Source organism: Bos javanicus, chromosome 24 (assembly GCF_032452875.1).
Source record: "Bos javanicus breed banteng chromosome 24, ARS-OSU_banteng_1.0, whole genome shotgun sequence".
NCBI lineage: Eukaryota > Metazoa > Chordata > Mammalia > Artiodactyla > Bovidae > Bos > Bos javanicus.
In genome coordinates this window covers 29,184,654-29,205,300 of record NC_083891.1, presented here as the reverse complement: position 1 = coordinate 29,205,300, position 20,647 = coordinate 29,184,654, and the positions used below count along the sequence as shown (strand labels likewise).

General features: G+C 40.5%; 1 pseudogene; it reads left to right on the top strand.

Moving 5' to 3' along the window:
* Nucleotides 1–10,985: 10,985 nt before the first annotated feature.
* LOC133237544 (motile sperm domain-containing protein 2-like) lies at nucleotides 10,986–12,658 on the top strand (annotated as a pseudogene).
* The last annotated feature ends 7,989 nt before the right edge of the window (nucleotides 12,659–20,647 follow it).

The window sequence follows — 20,647 nt, the reverse complement described above, 5'->3', positions numbered from 1 at the left end:
GTTTATTATATCCATGTTCCCTATGGCTCAGCTACATTGAAAGTCTTAAATTTAATACATTAAAGAAAAATTCACTAATGATAATCTTACATGAGAATTAACAAGATGACCACAAATTTATATTTACACCTTAACAGTGACAGCAAAATATTTCACTGTACATCTGTTCTGTTTCATTTTCAATTTTTAGAGAATATGTAACACAGCTCCTATGTTACTTCTTTTCAATTTCGTCTCATCAGTTCAGTTCAGTTGCTCAGTCATGTCTGACTCTTTGTGACCCCATGAATTACAGCACACCAGGCCTCCCTGTCCATCACCAACTCCCAGAGTTCACTCAGACTCACTCAGACTCAGTCCATCGAGTCAGTGATGCCATCCAGCCATCTCATCCTCTGTCGCCCGCTTCTCCTCCTGCCCCCAATCCCTCCCAGCATCAGAGTCTTTTCCAATGAGTCAACTCTTCACATGAGGTGGCCAAAGTACTGGAGTTTCAGCTTTAGCATCATTCCTTCCAAAGAAATCCAAGGGCTGATCTCCTTCAGAATGGACTGGTTGGATCTCCTTGCAGACCAAGGGACTCTCAAGAGTCTTCTCCAACACAGTTCAAAAGCATCAATTCTTCGGCACTCAGCCTTCTTCACAGTCCAACTCTCACATCCATACATGACCACTGGAAAAACCATAGCCCTGACTAGATGAACCTTTGTTGGCAAAGTAATGTCTCTGCTTTTGAATATGCTATCTAGGTTGGTCATAACTTTTCTTCCAAGGAGTAAGCGTCTTTTAATTTCATGGCTAGTTTCAGCCAAATATGTAGTATATGAATCATAAAAAGATACTGCTGCTGCTGCTGCTGCTAAGTAGCTTCAGTCGTGTCTGACTCTGTGCGACCCCATGGACTGCAGCCTACCAGGCTTCTCTGTCCATGGGATTCTCCAGGAAAGAACACTGGAGTGGGTTGCCATTTCCTTCTCCATAAAAAGATACTACTAAGGTTTTAATATCTTGTAAAACTATTAATTATCATTCAATGTCACTTCCCTTTTGCCTGATCCTTTTTATTCCTCCTTGCATTCTCTCAGCTCTTTTAAATTGCCTTAATACACGTTTTATCATTTACCTTTTGTTCTATGAGTTACCCTTTATGGATTTTTATCAAAATTGAAGTTCCACGCCAAGTTAAGGGAAATCTTCAAGGTTAAAAACACATTTTTCTTACATGAGTTCAGAGAATCTTGAAATTCAAGGTCCCATTTTGAGATAATCTGAATATTTCTAAAACTTTACACTACAAAAAGTCTAAGAGAACTGAATTATAAATCAGGATAGGGTGTCTAATCTTAAATTCATCTGCAATTCATTCTGGATTCTGTGCAGGTCTCTTTGGACTTTATGAAGAGATTTTTACCAAGATATCAGTCATGTCTTTACATTCATATACCACAGGGACACCTAAAGTTCAAAAACTGACCCACATGATGGAACTGGAATAAATGTTTTTCCAGTTTGCAGTTGTAATGGAAAGTGAAAAGCAGCTCTTCTGTTGAAGTCAGTTTTTAAATATATTAGGAACTCTTGTCTCAAAAATTCAGCTATTAGTAAGTAACATAAGTCCCCAAAGGGGGTCTCTCCGTAGATTTCATCACAATGCTACTGGAGGAAAGGAACTCGCCCTTCAGTGGCACCAACTATACCTTAAGGAAATGAAAGGGAACTTTACTAACAAGAGAGGTGACATGCACCAGAAGCATCCATCCAGTCATTTGTTCTACAAATGTGAAATTGATACTTCCTATATGGGATAGGCCATTTGTTGGAAACAAAAATCTACCAAGACATGGTTCTTGACCTAACAGCACACAGTTCCATCAAGGAGCATGAGGGGAATTGAATGAGCATAAGGGTAGGGTCAAATCATTAGAATAGAGTGAAAAAAAAGTAAAAATTGCTGTATTTGGCATATTAAAATTTCCAAAAGACAACCAGCCCTTTCTGTGCCATGTTCTAGTCTAAATGGTTTGTATGCTTTGACTCAATTAGTCCTCATAGTTCTCCCTGAAGGTAGTCAGTTACCACTCTAATTTATAGATGAGGAAACTAAACCTCAGCGAGGTTAAGGAATTTGAGCAAGGTCACAAAATTAATGAATGGGGGAGTCAGTATTTGAATCACAGCAGTCTGCCTTAACATTGTGCTACTAATGGCTTACAACAGTGCTTGTCAGTGTGCATAAGTGACAAATGATTCATATTGAGGATACATAAGGAATTCCTGGGCTTCCCGGGTGGCACTCATGGTAAAGAGTCTGCAACCATAAGACCAGAAATTTATCAGTTTAACCTAGGCCAGCAAAAGAGCATTCTACTAGATGCTCAGTCTGGCAGTGTTAATTGAAATCAAGACTGCATATATTCTCCAACAAGGTCATCCTATTTCTATGTACACATCTCTGAGAAACCTTCAAGTAGATACACAAAATTATATATTTAAGGTTGTTCACCATAGCTTTGTTGGGGAAGGGAAAAGGCTAAATTAACTTAAATGGACATTGAAGGGAAAACATAAAAAGAAGCTATTGCCTATAAAGATTTATAGAACTCAAAAATAAATGAACTAGGTCCACTTATATATCTGAAAGATGAATCAAAACAGAAAGTATAAGATGCACTAAAACAATACACAGAGTAACTCTATGTAAGACGCCTAGATATCCATATGTAAATAAAGGCATATGCAAGTGAAAGTGTGTCAGTGAGTTAAAAGAAATGTTAAATGCACAAAATGCTCGAATATCTATGAAAATCCCGAGTGATAAGCTCTCCTTAAGTATAATACATTAATGATAGTAATGATAGTGACAGCTAATACGTATCAGTATTCCCAGGTATTATTTCTAAGAATTTTTAAAGTATTAGCCTTCAAAAGTGAGTTATATAATACTGTTACTATAATTTTACAAATGAGAAACCTGAGTCATAGAGGTAAGCATGTTTCTCCCGATCACAGGAATTTTAGATGTTGAATATGAGATTTAAATCCAGCAATCTGACTCTATAGTCAATGCTCTTGCTATATTTTTAATAATTATATTGTCTCTCCAGACCAGTGATACATGAGAAGTTTGAGAAAATGCTCAAAAATGAAAATAAGATTTATCAGCATCTGCACAACGTTTTGGAGTGGGGAAGACACATCTGAGACTCAAGAATAAATTGTACATCCATAGGCATTTGAAAGACCATCAAGACAAAGATGGTGAACAGCTATTTTGCTTCCATTGACTCTTCCCTAGTATAAGCTGAATTCAACTGTGAAATGAGGGATTTGAGTAAAACAGAAAGGGAAGATAAAGATAGATTATATTTTTGAGTTTCCACCATGTGCCAGTGACTGTAAGTGCATTTGTATATATTACCACACTGCATCTTCTGAGGCAGGTATTACCAGTCTCATTTCATAGGTACGAATACCCAGACACAGGAAGGATAGGTATCTTCCTACTACCACACCCTGAGCTGTAACAGGAACTCATCTAACTCCAAGGCCAATGGTCTTCCATATGGCATCATCTCTTTAAAAAGCTAAGTGGTCCTCCCACCTCATGATCTATTTATTTGGTGTTTCTCAGGCTAGCAATGTACCAATTACTCCCATCCATTCACCTTATAGAATTAGTTTCATTACCAGAGACAGCAGAACTCATGACTGTGTTCTGAACCATGATACTTTCATTTTCCAACACAGACACTGAGTATCTTGGTCATCAGACAATTTGGGGTGCCTATTTGAGGTTGGAAGAGTTTCCAGCAACATATGGAATTTCTCATCCTTTTGACAAGATTTTAAATTTGCTTTTAAATGACTGGATTTCCATTTATTCTTGTTTCTGCTTTTCCACAGGTCTAAAAATGAGCGGGTTTTTAAACAGTAACACATAATCCAAGACTTCACCTTCCATTTCTGTGTTCCTTCCTTTCAACCAAAAGCCGTCTATTGAATCTGAACAAATGTGGACTTTATTTCTGTAATCTGTCTCAGCAACCAAGCAAGTATCATTTATGATACCAGAGGGGAAAGGTGAGGAAAGGAGATGGTTGTGGCTACTTCTCCATGCTCATCAAAGCCCACTAGCATTTCTGCCAGCTTTGAAAAGGCAGCAAAACCAAAAAGCAAAGGGGCTGTGAAGTCAGGAAAACTTGAGTGTGGATCCCAAATCCTCCGTTTATAATCAATGTGACTTTGGCCAGATTATTCTCCAAGCTGTATTTTTACGACTTTAAAATGGACCTTGTAATATTTGCCTTTGTGGGTGACTTACAGGATTCTAGAAAAGATATGCTTACAGTCAACTGGGATATATGTCCTCAGTGAATGGTCCTCATTGTCACAGTGTTAGCATCCAGTTTTTAAGTTGTCATTTCCTTCTCCAGGCGATCTTCCCCACTCAGGGATCAAACCTGTATCTCTTACATTGGCAGGCAGATTCTTTACAACTGAACCACCTGGGAAGCCCCTAAAGGTACCTTAGGGTCATACTAGTGACACCTGGACATTTTACAAGACAGTAAACTCAAGCCAGAGGGCAAAGCATCTTGTCTGAGGAAGCACAACCAGCTCGCAACTCAGCTGGGACTGGGGTATAATCTCTGGACTGTGTTCTATGCTGAGTTCTTTTTGACATTTCTTAGACTCTTGTAGTGTTTCTAGGTTTTCAACAGCCTGTTTTCCTCTGGGTTTCTAACTCTTTTTTCACACAAGCATTTTTATTCCACCAGTGATGGATTTTTTTTTTTTTTTCCCCCTGGTAGCATCCACATAAGACCCATTTGGAATCTGAAATACATTTGGAAAACCTCAGAGTTTACTCTTTCTGGCTCTGTTTCTGTCATATATGAACACACACATGGTGTTTGGAGGTTTTAAAAAAAAAGTTCTTAGGGGTTATGTTTAGCTTCTTCACCACCTTGACATCTTCATACTTTGTGTAGTTAAATTTATCATAAGCATGGTAATGTTGAAGGAAATTCCTTCTGAGCATACAGCAGCTGAAAAATCGTTGCAAGGAGTCACATCAGTAATAAGACTATTGCTGAGTCTGAGTTTATTAGAAAGCAAAATAAATAGCAAGCTGCATGCTGACTTCATCTTCATTAAACATTCATACTGGAAATGCTTACCTTGTATACAGCCAAGATGTTATCCTTTGCAGAAGGGGGAAAAAAAAAACAAAAAAAACCCAATCACTAAGCCAATATACTTGTAAGTGTTCCAAGGTTTTGGGAAAATAGTGTTATATAAGATCTTCAAATAAATTAGCCCAAGCAGTTTGGGCTACAAATAATTTCCACCATCTTGGGGCAGGGCACGGTGAAGAAGGCATTTGGAGGGGAGAGTGAATTGACTGGCATGCTAGCATGCAGAGAAATGTAAATCAAAATAGAAGGGGCCTTTATGCCACTGCCATCATAGTCTGTGAGTTACTCAGCTTAATATGTTAAGAGGATTAGCGCTAAAGCTGTATGAACTTTGAAATAGCCCAATGAAGCTTATGCGCTTGCCAACTTAAATTGGTCCCTAGCAAGACCTCTCTGGTCATCAGGAATTTGGCAGCCTGAGCATTCTGCTGCATCCTTCAAAGCAAGATGCAGCCCCCTGGGTGTTGGAGCAGTAGTCTCTCTTTGTATTTAAGGTGGAGGAGAAGGCAAGGGGAGCTGGAAGGCAAGGGGACTTGGGTTACCAAGGAGGTCATGATGGAAGCCAGTCTAAAATATTTCTTGTGCATGCTTCCCCAAATTAAATTTGTTTTAACCAAATTACTTAAAAACAAAAACACCCTTCAGAGGTTGCATCCTACGTATGGCTTAAAGTGTCAAAAGAAAAGCCTTTTCTCTACTCATTAAAACTAGAGGCAGCTTCAGTGGGCAATGAATGGATCTCTCCTATAGAAATAACCACACCCATGCTATGTGGTTCACATGGAAAACAAGTCTGGAAAAGGATAGGGAAGTGTGTTGAAGTGTTAGACACTCAGTCGTGTCCAACTGTTTGCGACCCCATGAACTGCAGCTCACCAGGCTCCTCTATCCATGGAATTCTCCAGGTGAGAATACTGAAATGGGCTGCCATTTCCTTCTCCAGGGGATCTTCACGACCCAGGGATTGAACCCAGGTCTCCCACATTACAGGTGGATTCTTTACTATTTGACCTATCTGGAAAGCCTACAGTAAAATGGCTTTTCTCCTAAGAGGCCCCTTGAAACAACCATTTTTACACTGCTGCTGCTGCTGCTAAGTCGCTTCAGTCGTTTCCAACTCTGCAACCCCAGAGATGGCAGCCCACCAGGCTCCCCCATCCCTGAGATTCTCCAGGCAAGAACACTGGAGTGGGTTGCCATTTCCTTCTCCAATGCATGAAAGTGAAAAGTGAAAGTGACGCTGCTCAGTCGTGTCCGACTCTTAGCAACCCTAAGGACTGCAGCCCACCAGCCACCTCCGTCCATGGGATTTTCCAGGCAAGAGTACTGGAGTGGGTTGCTATTGCCTTCTCCATTCCAACCTAGTAAAGATGGAGTATATCATTGACTACAGAGGCAGGCTGAAAAATCTTCCCATTACAAACTGATCTTCACACAGTCTGAACATGCTGAATGTCCAGGAAATAGGGGCATATGCATCTGTCTGGGCATTTCAGTGTACCCCAAGTGTGTCTGAGAATTCAAAGGCATAGCTAAAGGATCAACCTAAAACATATACTCCCAGCAAACACAGACTTAAAAAAAGATTCTTTAAGGCATGCAGCCTCCAGATACAGATTTCGTGGGGCCTTTTGCCTGGGATGCCAATGTTTTTTGGAAGGAATTTACATGAAATGCATCATTCAGGAAGCAGCTGGGAAGCCTGTTCCTATGACTCTCCTGGGCGTCCTTTGAAGCTCTTGCTTCTGCTTCAAGGATATCAAATGACGGCAACACTTCTTTGTCTCCAAGAAGGGGAAAAAACCTGGGCGGGCGGCTTAAACACGTGAGCCAGTGCTATGTCATCATCACAAAAGACAGAAGCTGAGAACAGTCGGTCCAGCCAAAGACATTTTAGAGAATCGATAAAAGTTGCCAATAAAAAAGAAGGTTCCTGGATTCAGATGTTGTTTTCTACCAAAGTGAGGGTGATCTAGATCATTTTAAGACAGAAAACAAGAGGCAGGGGGAGAAAGGCAGGTGCTACTTGATAGCTTTGCAGTGTTATCTGGAAATGAGACTGTGTTTAGGTTTCATTCTGGCCCTCTGCCACAGCCAACGGGTTTGTGTAATAACTCTGTCATGTTCTCTTTCTCCCATCCTGTGTCCACTGCTATGAAGTGATTTCAAGAGGAAACCAAGAACTGGTCTGACAAAATAGAAAATCAGTTGTAGAAGCAATGAATTTTTTAGCGGAAAATATATTGTATTTTTAACAAACCGTGACTTCTCCACTGAAGGAGATGTAATGCAAGATCAATTGCATGGGATGAAATGCTTTTGTTCACCACAGATGTATTTTCATTTATAATTACGTCATGCAAAGAGCATTGCTGGGGCCCCATTCCAGACAGGCTGGAACACCCAGCAAGCAATATGTGTGATTGCTGTTCATGCAGTTGTTAACTCTCCTTTGGGGACTTTCTTGTAAGACTTTTAAATGTAAACCAAAATTAACAAAGAAATCAAATGTACTCAGTATTGTTCAGGGGTTGTTGGAAGTCTGAGCAAACACTTCAAAATATAATTCTAAAAAAAAAAAAAAAAAAAAAAGTTATCTGGAAAATAAACACACTGCCAATTTTTGTAGCTATTAAAATTCAACTGTCCAGATTTCCCTAGATTTGAATGAGGAGTCTACTTCTCAAGAAAGTAGGCTGACTGATCAGGCGATTCTGAGTTTCTGGCATTAGGGTGAGATATCAAATCTGTCTCTTGATTTCAGCCTCCACTCTGTTCTGGGGCTCATGACCTGACTCAAAGTGCTTAAAAGGCCCGAGACAGCCATTCTTCCCTTTAACCCAAGATTGTAGCTTTGGCCCAGATCCAACCAGCTTCTCTGAATTCAGCAGGAAAGTGAGGATTCCACAAGACCTTTAACTCTGAGGGACTGACCACATAAAGAAACAGTGGCCAGGCCATATATCAAAATAGAACTCTGACCCAGGACTGGCAGCAGCCTGCCCAGGAAACTAACCCTTTATAATCACCAGCCCTGGAAATCAAGGCTACTATAAATCAGCCTTGCAGGAAGTCAGACTGCTACCTCTAGTAACAACTAAGGAGGCCAAACAATAACTTTGTAATAATCAGCCCCAAATGTCCAAGCCTTAAAGCTGACAGCTTCCCCAATTTTTGACCCTGCTTCCTACTTAGGAGCAAAGAGAAAACCAAATATGCACCCCTAACCGATCACATAGGACACCCCACTTCTAGTTAACCTGTCAACAAGATTCTCTTTGTGATTCTCAGATTTTATAGACTAGCCATATTGTTGTGATCTATGCACTTGGAAAGCAGAGGAAAAAATCATACGTTTAGGATTTGAATAGTTCATCAGCATCCAACCAGAAACAGGAAAAAACACTCCATATTTCAAACAGAGCAATGTTGAGAAATGACCCTGGTTACAGAGGAGCTGGAATTTCTAAGGCTGATGGGAGGGGTGTTGGAAGAGGGAAAAAGAGAATTGTTGCTCATCTAGGATCAGGAAACCACTACTGCTCCCGGACAGACTCTTGTGAGCCCACACAGACTGCTACTTTGATGGAACCACATGAGTCCTAAGTGGAAAAACTGGAGCTGCACTCCTTTTAGACAGCTGGCAAAGACGGCTTGGTAAACAGTTGCAGTCTTCCAATCCCAGCACGAAGCGAAAGCAAGTGTGGAGTGAGAGAATAGATACTACCAAGGCATAGGTAAGAAATATGTTTTGGCCTAAACTGTATCATTAGCCCAAACCAACAGTAAGATTGGACAACAAGTCCACAACGTTAGACTGCCATGACTGTGAATGCCCCTATGAGGAATGAGTGGCAGAGCTAGGCCCCTACCTCCCTGTCCCTGATGTTCTAGGCTTGGGGATGGGCTGAGTATGGGGTGAGGAATGGCAGGCCATGGAGAGACAGTGACATTTGCACAAATTCTGAGGCAATTACAGGGGGGATTTATGAGCGGGGAGAGCGATATTCCTCCTGTGCATAGGAAGTTCTGACACTCCACTCTGTTTTTGACTCACTCTAGCTCTTGAAAGACAGTTTCTACAGCTCTCTACAACAGCTATTCACAACACAGCCACTGGGAGATGCATTCCTCCAGAGAGGACCAGGGCCACAATTTGTATAAATATATTCTGGGACCACCAGTGGAAGTTGATGAGGATGCATAATAAAGAGATCTCTTCTCCCTTTTCCAGCCCATTTATTTATTTCACTCGACTACTACTTATTGAGGGCTGACTGTGGGTGCTGCCATCATTTCAAACACAGGGGATACAGCAGAGAAAAAAATCCTGCCTCAGTTTACATTCATCAGGGAGAAGATAGATAATCAGGTGATTAAAAGGTGGTGAGTATCTTCATGAAAAAAAAAATAAATCAGAGCAGGAAAGGGGGCAAGGTAGTACAAAGGCAGACTTTGCCTTTTTAATTAGGCGGATGGGATGGGCTTCGTCAAAGAGGTAACATTTGAGCAAAGTTGTTAAGACAGTGAGGAATCACATCAACACCAGGGGCAGATCTACTTTCAGCAGACAAAACTGCAAATTCAAAAGCCTTGAGGCAAAACAAGAAAACACGATTGTGTTTAGCAAAGCATTCAAGTGGCTAGAAAAGTGGCAGTGAGGTCAGACAGAACGAAAGTCACATCACAGAGGGCCCTGAAAAGTCAGTGTTAGTTGCTCAGTCACGTCTGACTCTCTGTGACCTCATAGACTGTAGCCCGCCAGGCTCCTCTGTCCATGCAATTCTCCGGGAAAGAATACTGGAGTGGGTGGGTAGCCATTCCCTTCTCCAGGGGAATCTTCCCAACCCGGCCCAGGGATCGAACCCAGGTTTCCTGCATTGCAGGCAGATTCTTTAGCCTCTGAGCTGCCCCCTGGCAGCCATTGTAAAGATCTCTTCCTCAGAAAGAGATGGCAAGGCACTGGAGGGTTTGGGGCAAAAGAGTGATGTGATGTGATTTTGAGAGCTTTGTGGGATTTCTATGGAAGCCACGTCAATGGGCAAAGGCAGTGGTGAGGGTGGGGCAGGGAGACCAGTTGGGGCACCTGCGACACATGCAAGATGCCTGGCAGTGGTGGTCGCGGAGACGTTGACAAGTAGATAGTTTGTTCACAGAAATAGAAATAGGAAATTACTCAAGCTAGACAGAATTATATCTGCAACACCCCACTGGAAATCCATTCTAAATATATACTCTTGATGTTAGCAGAATCACCTTTAGACTTATGTATTATAGCAAAATTCACTATATATTTTCAGCCTCTATGCCCAAACTACTTCATTTTGGCAGAAAATATGTTGCTCTTGGATCATAATTAATAGGACAGATAACTAAATGCATTTTGCATCAAGCACCTCTCCTTTTATTTGCTTATGGTGCTTTTCCCAAATGAGGACACTTTTAACAGAAAATGACTATGACTATTTCCATTCAGCTGTATGTTTAGCTCCTACAGATGAAAATAATACATAATGACCAAAAGCTACAATAAAATCAGTAATGCTCAAGTCATGCTCAATGCTGTATTTTCTAAGTACAACAGCCAGTCCACTTGACTGAAAAGTAACTGCAGGTGCACAAAACCAAATACTTATAATTCACTGACCACATGTAAGGTGCATAAGGTTTTACAGACCCCTTTGTCTTTGTCATGGAAGTAACCTCTGAAGAAAAGTGACATCCAAGTCAATTTTGTGATACAGTAAATTCATTCAGGAGCCATTTTAAAAATGCAGGTCAGTTGTCAGAGGGGACAGATAGGAAAAGCAAGAATTCAGAATAGAAATAAATAATAGACCTCCCGCCCTTCCCTTTTTACCTCCTGGCCAGCTTGCCCAGTGCTGAGATATTCAGACCACAGCTGTGGAAAGGAGCGAAGCTAACTCTGATCATGTCCACGACCACGACTATCGCTGAGTATCAAGCCCAGAATAAAGCCAAGCTCATCTCTGAGGTTCGACGGAGGTTTGAAGCTGAGTATGTGACAGATAAGTCAGATAAGTATGATTCACGGGATGTTGAAAGGCTACAGCAAGATGATAACTGGGTTGAAAGTTACTTGGCTTGGAGGCATAATGTTGTAGATGAAACACTGAAGATGCTTGATGAGAGTTTTCAGTGGAGGAAAGAAATGGCTGTCAATGACCTGACCGAAGTCTCCATTCCCAGGTGGCTACTGGAAATTGGTGGCATTTATCTCCATGGTTATGACAAAAGAAGGCAACAAGTTATTCTGGATCAGGGTGAAGTACCATATAAAAGACCATAAGACCATGTTGGACAAAAAGAAGCTTATTGCATTCTGGTTGGAATGGTATGCTAAGAGAGCAAATGGGAAGCCAGTTACAATGATGTTTGACCTGTCAGAGACTGGACTAAATAACATAGACATGGATTTGTATGCTTTATCATCAACTGCTTTAAGGTTTATTACTCTAAATACCTCTCAAAAATAGTGATCTTTGATATGCCTTGGATAATGAATGCTGCTTTCAAAATTGTGAAAACCTGGCTTGGTCCAGAAGCAGTGAGTTTGTTGAAGTTTACGAGTAAAAATGACATCCAAGACTATGTCAGTGTAGAATACCTGCCTTCTCACATGGGTGGAACTGATCCTTTCAAGTATAGCTACCCACCACTTGTAGATGATGATTTCCAAACACTGTTGTGTGAAAATGGGCCTATTGCCAGTGAGGATAAAGCTTCAAGAAGATACAGAAAGTGATGGCAAAGATACCTTGGCAACAATTTCTAATGAAGAACAAACAACTCTTCCTAAAAAGGGTAACATAATGGAACCTACTACCAAAGCAGATGAGAATGAAAAAGTTGATTCCAAAATGAAAACTTTCAAGAAACCACTGAGTGTGTTTAAGGGCCCTTATTACACATCAGCCCAGTGGAAGAACCATATTTTGGAAGTACAGACTCAGGAGAGAAGAAAGCTTTGATAGTGTTGACAAATGTAACAAAAACCATAGTGGCATTTAAGGTGAGAACAACTGCTCCAGAAGAGTAGAGTCAAGCCCAGCAATAGCGGTTGTGACCCTGGTGCCTCAGTTGATATACTTGTGTCTCCCCATGGCGGTTCAACAGTCTCTGCCCAAGACCATTTTCTGGTCATGGCTGCAGAATTGGACATCTGGCACGGGTCCAGCAGAATTAACTCAGTTCTGGAAGGAAGTTCCTAGAAACAAAGTGATGGAGCACAGGTTAAGATGCCATATTGTTGAGAGCTGTAAACCATCTAGTCTTACATGGAAAGATCACGCCTTAACATGTCAGATAAAACCAGCGAAGGCCTCTGCCATCAGTTTGCCACCTCCAGACGTGAATGTGACCGCAGTCCACCCTAAGTACCGTTCATAGTTTCTCCCTGTGTGTGCACAGTGGTTTCCCCTTATATGGTACATCACTGGCGTTACTATAATCTAATCCCAAATTGTCTATGTGTTTTGTTCTTTGGCAAATAAATGTGGAAATAATTAGTCAAAATTGGAAATGTATAATGTTTCACGTGAAAATTACATAAACTCACTAAAATGTTTTTCCCTGATGTCTGGACAGTTGAATTTAATAACATATCTTGTTAACATTTGTGTGTCTGTTAAATGTGACTAAGCAAAATGTACTGAAAATTAATCATAAAATCAAAGACATCTAAAAATAAATAAATAAATAATACATAGATTAGCCAAAGCTAAGCACTATGGATTACACGGGTGGAGGCTGTGGACTTCAGTCTCTCTTGAAATTCAGGGAATGAGTTATCTCATCCCCAAGGTGGTGGATAAAGGTGATCACTCCCTTCATGAAACTGTGGGCTCTACATCATAATGACTATAAAAGGAAGGTTACCTTAAATGTCACCAGTTTCTGATCACACAGCCAACCAAAACCTTTGGTCAATTAGCAACCTCCAAGAGCTAATAACATATAATTTAAAACTTAATTCCCATGGTAAGCAAAACTGCAATTGTTTTGTTAGACAGTATATTCTCTGGGAAGAACTAAATCATACCTCTTAGGATATTTTTCATGTTAGATTTAGAACTAACCTATATATGAGATATTTTAGGTACTGATAACGTATAAGAGAATTTGACATATTAGGCTGTCCTATTTGGCCACCTCATGTGAAGAATTGACTCATTGGAAAAGACTCTGATGCTGGGAGGGATCGGGGGCAGGAGGAGAAGGGGACGACAGAGGATGAGATGGCTGGATGGCATCACTGACTCGATGGACGTGTGTCTGAGTGAACTCCAGGAGTTGGTGATGGACAGGGAGGCCTGGTGTTCTGTGATTCATGGGGTCACAAAGAGTTGGACACAACTGAGCGACTGAACTGAACTGAATGCAAAGAGCTGACTCATTGGAAAAGACCCTGATGCTGGGAAAGATTGAGGATAGGAGAAGAAGGGGAACGCAGAGGATGAGATGGTTGGTTGGCATCACCGACTCAATGGACATGAGTTTGAGCAAACTCTGGGAGACAGTGAAGGACAGGGAAGCCTGGCATTTTGCAGTTCACAGGGCTGCAAAGAGTCATACATGACTTAACAACTGAACAAGAACAACAATGCAAAATAAGTCATGGTTTTGATTAAAGGATCAATTTGGACATGATATTAACCAAAAATCTTATAAATTTGCATATAACATAGGGACATTTAAGGCACTGGTCCTCAAACATTCCCACCCTTCAGAATCCCCTGGAGAGCTTACCAGACCAGTTCCTCATTCGGTAGATCTGGGGTAGAATCCGGGAATTTGCATTCTTAACAAATTCTCAGGTGATGCTGACACTGCTGGCCCAGGGACCACACTTTGAGAAACATTGCTCTTAAGATTCACTTTATTCATAAAGTAAATTTATTATTAGACATAAGTATCACTTGAGTTTGGGAAACTTTGTTAATCTGATTAAAAAGAAAGTCAGTAATATTAAACTTATAAACACAGTTTAAATTATTAAAAGGTTAATGATCTAAGTCTGCAAATGGTACCAAAGATTAATAAAAGTTCCCAAAAAACATACCCTTTATTGAATAAGATTTAGAAGCTTAAGGAAAAACTCAGGTTTTACTTGAGCAACTTTATTCAACTAAATATTAATATTTAAAACCAACGTCACCCTTGAATCATATTTTTTGCACACAAGACTCACTCTTGATGGGGAAAAAAAAAAAATCCATCAATGACAGTCATCACTTCATTTCCCAAAGCTTCTAAGCCCACGGATGGGGAAACTCTAGCACAGAGGACGGACTAAACATTCACCCTTTCCCTAAACCATTTCATGCCTCTGCAAGAGGCATGCCACCTTCAGAGGTCTTACTCCTCTGCTCAGAGTTGGAGCTTGCCTTGAAGCCAGTGGACTGAACAAAGAGTCCACATCTTGATCGACTTTGCCTGCCACAGGAATGAATCTCCTGCAAACACTCTGGGAGCTTCTCTCTCGACTCCCCTGATACCTGTCATCGTCTTCACACACAGTCAGAGGACACCACAGTAAGAAGAATGGCATGTCAAGATCAGTCTTCCCCCAGAGACACTCCTTGAAGTCATGTTGAATAGCCGAGCTTTTGGAAGCCTTTTCTTCTGAGACCAATTATCTCCCTGCTACAATGGATTCAGCCTTCACCAGCTTGGCTTCTGGCCCCGGCTGTTTTCTGCAAGGCCAGATGTATTTTGACTCACAGATGTGATTGTTTAAATTAACTAAGTATTCCATGTTTTTAAAAAGGGACATTTATTAGCCTTCAGAGAAGACTGTCCTTGGTTCACTTTCCAGGTTAAAATTGCTGTCCCTCATCTCTTTCAGGCTTAAAAGTATTCAGTTCAGTTCAGTCACTCAGTCGTGTCTGACTCTTTGCGACCCCATGAATCGCAGCATGCCAGGCCTCCCTGTCCATCACCAACTCCTGGAGTTCACCCAGACTCACGTCCATCGAGTCAGTGATGCCATCCAGCCATCTCATCCGCTGTCATCCCCTTCTCCTCCTGCCCCCAATCCCTCCCAGCATCAGAGCCTTTTCCAATGAGTCAACTCTTCACATGAGGTGGCCAAAGTACTGGAGTTACAGCTTTAGCATCATTCCTTCCAAAGAAATCCCAGGGCTGATCTCCTTCAGAATGGACTGGTTGGATCTCCTTGCAGACCAAGGGACTCTCAAGAGTCTTCTCCAACACCACAGTTCAAAAGCATCAATTCTTCGGCACTCAGCCTTCTTCACAGTCCAACTCTCACATCCATATATGACCACAGGAAAAACCATATCCTTGACTAGACAGATCATTGTTGGCAAAGTAATGTCTCTGCTTTTGAATATGCTATCTAGGTTGGTCATAAGTTTCCTTCCAAGGAGTAAGCGTCTTTTAATTTCATGGCTGCAGTCACCATCTGCAGTGATTTTGGGGCCCAAAAAAATAAAGTCTGACACTGTTTCCCCATCTATTTCCCAAGAAGTGATGGGACTGGATGTCATGATCTTTGTTTTCTGAATGTTGAGTTTTAAGCCAACTTTTTCACTCTCCTCTTCCACTTTCATCAAGAGGCTTTAGTAAAAGTATTAATACATCATAAATAAAAACACAATGGAAGCACCTGAAGCTACGGTCTAGTGCAAGGAATCAGTTCTAATGAGGTGGATGAAACTGGAGCCTATTATACAGAGTGAAGTAAGCCAAAAGGAAAAACACCAATACAGTATACTAATGCATATATATGGAATTTAGAAAGATGGTAACAATAACCCTGTGTATGAGACAGCAAAAGAGACACTGATGTATAGAACAGTCTTATGGACTCTGTGGGAGAGGGAGAGGGTGGGAAGATTTGGGAGAATAGCATTGAAACATGTAAAATATCATGTATGAAATGAGTTGCAAGTCCAGGTTCGATGCACCATACTGGATGCTTGGGGCTAGTGCACTGGGACGACCCAGAGGGATGGTATGGGGAGGGAGGAGGGAGGAGGGTTCAGGATGGGGAACACATGTATACCTGTGGTGGATTCATTTTGATATTTGGCAAAACTAATACAATTATGTAAAGTTTAAAAATAAAATAAAATAAAATAAATAAATAAATAAAGTTAATGGAAGTCCTAGATTCCCACAGAAGTCCATACCCCATTTGAAGCCCAAGGCTATCGAATGCTGAGTGTCAGTCATTGGTTAAGTCCAGATCCACGCTAAGGCACCCTTAGAGTTTAGGTATGTTTTATTTGGGTCACAAAGCAATCCCTTATTACCTTTGAATTTTAATTTTTTTATCTAATCGTTAAGTAAAAATTTATAGAAAGCTGTCGGTAAAAAATATATATATATATATTATGGTCAATTTCCTTTGGACTTCAGGACAGTGAAATACATGCAACCAGTTTTAGCAAACACTCTATGTTAAAAGTCATGTTGAGTTATTACAGGAGATATGGACTAGGAAAATATTGTGTAGTGAGATGCTTAAAATTCAGGCCTGGCCTTGCCTAAGCCTGTTTTCTCATTAAAAACAAAAACATGAAAGAAAACATTACCTACCTAATGTCTGTTAGGTAGATGCCCAAAAACCTTACCTATAATGTTTTTTAACCTAAATGCCTATCAGTTAGAAAACTGTTTAATCACTTTGGTGGAATTATATGTGGTCATTAAAAAGTTTTGTAAAACAATGTAATAGTTAAAATATAAAATGATTAAACTATAAATGATATAACAGCCATTTGTAAAACAGTATCTAGTGAAAATCTACCAAATTATTAATAAACTATTGTGGAACTATGGCCTTTTCAAAATTATCCTTTCTACTTTATGTTTTGGAGGCATTTTCATCAGTAGAGACCAAATGAACAAATTGAATAAGCAGAAATGTTTAAACTGTGAGTGAAATTGCATTAGCATATTGAACTCTATTATAAACTACCAACTGTTTGACAACTGTTATGACACATAAAGGTTGTATCCTGCACCCCCATATACATCATAATCACAATTAAAACTGTAACTAAATTACTGCTTACCTTGAAGATATTTTCAACCAACCTTTGTAACAGATGGGGTGGTATTATTTCTTTTCTATTGACAGGTGAGAAAGTTGGCAACAGGCACACTCAGCTTCTTAATTATGAAGCTACTATGGACATCAGTAACCTCATGGATTGTGCTCATTGGCCACCCTGTTGATCTTGCTCAATATATACTTCCAGCTGATTCACACTGCTGTACGGCAGAAACCAACACAACATTGTAAAGCAATTATCCCCCAATTAAAAAGAAAAATAAATAAACTTTAAAGAAGATTAGGGAACTTCTCACTGATCTAGGTGAGTGCCCAGAGGACAGTTACACAGCCTCTCTGATGCGTATCTCCGTCTACAAATGGGAACACAGACATCTTCCCTCGACATCTCCCACAGTTACCAGAGACCCAAACAACGTAGTGCAGGTGGAAACTCTTCAATAGGTAAATTTAAGGTATTTTCTTGTATTCTTTTTAAACAATATTAAAATCTGCAACACTAATTGGGGATAAGCCCGTGCTTCACGCTGTAAGGAAGGTAAGTGCTTCTTTTTATTAATTATTAATATTAATTAATATTAATTAATATTAATTCCTAAATTAATATTAATCCCTAAATATTAATTCCTCTTTCTTTACTGTCCTCAAGTAAGAGAATGTTACTAAAGCTGTAGTTCTATAGAATTTTGGAGTTTTCAGGGGTCATTTATTCCACCTCATCACAACATCTCTGATAATGGTATGCAGAGTCTGCCTGAGCACTTCCATTGGAAGAGAAACACTACCGCATGGGGCACTTGTCTTCTTTTGGCCAATAGAGAGTGGCATTCCATTTACGTGTGTATTTCCGTAAACTCCATCAGAAAGGAAGCAGCAGCTATGTATTTTTTTAATCTTAGGAGAATCATAATCAAAGACTGTTTAGGAATTTATTTTATTGTTTTTTTTTTCCTTTTCAACTTTCTTCTGCTGTGCCTGGATTGTTCATCTGAATATCTAATGAGGAAGGCTCAATTTTCCTGGGTTTTCCTTGAGCACTGTTGTGCAGCAGGCAAGAATTTTCATTTTTAAAATTTCATAACATCAACATAATCCTACATCGTAAAATGGACTGAAAAAAAAATTAGCTTAGGGGTTAGTTGTGCATTATGGGTAGCAATTTGCAAATATCTTGCCTTGAACCTCAGAACTGGATCTGTAATGAACAGACCCCCTTGAAGCAGTGTTGGGAGTGAGTCATTCTTTGAACACTCCAACTGGATACCATGGGGTAAGAAAATTTTAAGCCTTGCAAGAACTACGACACCTTCAGTGGGAAAACTTCTCTTGCTTATATCTATTGAGACACAGAAGTGTGTTGAAATTTAAATACAAAAAATGTACAGTTTTGCCCATCTTTACTCAGCTCAGGCATACCTAGCACTGTGACCGCTTTTTGGTCAGCAATGAAGAGTAGGATAGCAAAGACAACAAGTTGTGTGGCTCTAATCGTCAACTGGCCCTAGAGTCTTATCTCAGAGGACAATAGTGGTGAGAAAGCCCCGAAAATTCATCTTGCCCTCTGCCACGGCCCAAGTCTGCAAACATCAGGGGTGTCTACCGATGTCACGCATTCATTAATAATCATAAGGAAGTTCTCTTGTAAAGAAAAATTGCATAGCTTAGAAAATGACTTAATTGGGCTCAAATTGTTCTTTTGCAATTGTGATGGTATTAAAATCCGTCAGCTTTTATTTTCTCAAGCTTTAGGTCACTCATGGTAGGAGGTACCCAGCCTAAAGAAAGTTTTGTTCTCTTAGTTGACCCCCAGAGTAAAGGAGGATTCTATTGCTTGGAAAGCCAGCAGTCTCCCCCAGAGTGAGAGGACTTACGTAGCTGCTAAAAGAATCTCATTTTAATCAAAGATCATTGGGTATCATTAGCTATGCCTGCATGCTAAGTTGCTTCAGTTGTGCCTGACTCTTTGGCACCCTATGGACTGTAGCCCACCAGGCTGCTCTGTCCAGGAGATCCTCCAGAGAAGAATACTGGGGTGGGTTGCCATGCCCTCTTCCAGGGGATCTTCCTGACCCAGGGATAGAACCCACATCTACATTGGCAGGTGGGTTCTTTATCACTAGCACCATCTTGGAAGCCCCCAGCCACTCCCAAAATCCCCAAGCCCTGGTTCCTCCAGACTCTTTCCTAAGACTTGCAAGAGGCCTTTACCCACATAGTTAGCCACCAAGTTTCGTGGTGAGTAAAAGTTCTGGCTGACACAGCTATTTCCTTTTCTCAGCAGCACGTTGAAGCCTGTCACAGCGCAAAACTAAAGGTTGCTATCGTGCTCGGAATACCGATGAGGCACCTGCATACCATTTGTGTCTCTTGATTGCCCTGGCTGCCTCCTACTTGTTCCTGTCCCCCACAAAGGGACATGGAAGGAGGGAGGCATGGAAGTGGCCAGTGAGACATATTAACACTGTTTCTATTTATTCATCATGCAATTTTACATAGACACAATTTTACAAATACTAATGTCAAGGCTGTGAGCAGGAGGCTGGGCATCTTTGAGTGATGACAAAAAGGCTGACTCAAGGGTCAGAAGAACTGTCCTGTGAGCAGTGGGGAGGTCCAGGAAAGGTTGAAGAGCTTAAGGAGGTCAACAAAGTTCCCACGCAGTATCCGTGCTCAATCTCTTCATTTTCTTGGGCAGTTAATCAACATGAAAGTGGACGGCTCAAAACTGTGACCCTGCCAGAGCCAGGGTGGTAAGTGAAGAAGGTGACCAAAGGCAGGAGCCAAAGGATGACGGACGCAGAGAGTGGGTGGGTTGACACAAGAGTGGGGAGAGGAGAGAAGAAGTGACACTAAATGCCCAGGTCAGCAAACTCCTGCTTGAAAAAACACCTTAGAACCTCAGTACTGAATCTGTAATGAAGAAATGCCTGCTAAGTAATGACAGGAGTGAGTCCTTTCTCAAACATTCTGTCTGGATACCATGGGATAAGAAAACATTTAAGCCTTATAAGAACTTAGTTTAAGCTGGTGCAACTTATACCACAAAGGGTTAATAGTTCTTCCAAATAAAGAGCTTCTAAACACCAAGAAGAAAAAACACCGTCAATAGAAAAAAAAAAAAAAAGGAAAAGGGCCTAAACAAAATGTGACACTTAGTCATAGAAAAATATGCTCAAATTCATTCATATTCAGAAAATTAATAGTTAGAAGTACCATTTCTTACACATGTTGTCTAATATTCAAAAGCATAGCAACATACACTGTGTCAATAAAACAGGTACTTTCATAACTCACTAACAGGAATTCAAATTGGTACAATTCTTATAAAGAGGAATGTGGTAATATTATATATTCATACAGACACACACACAGTTCATCATCATCA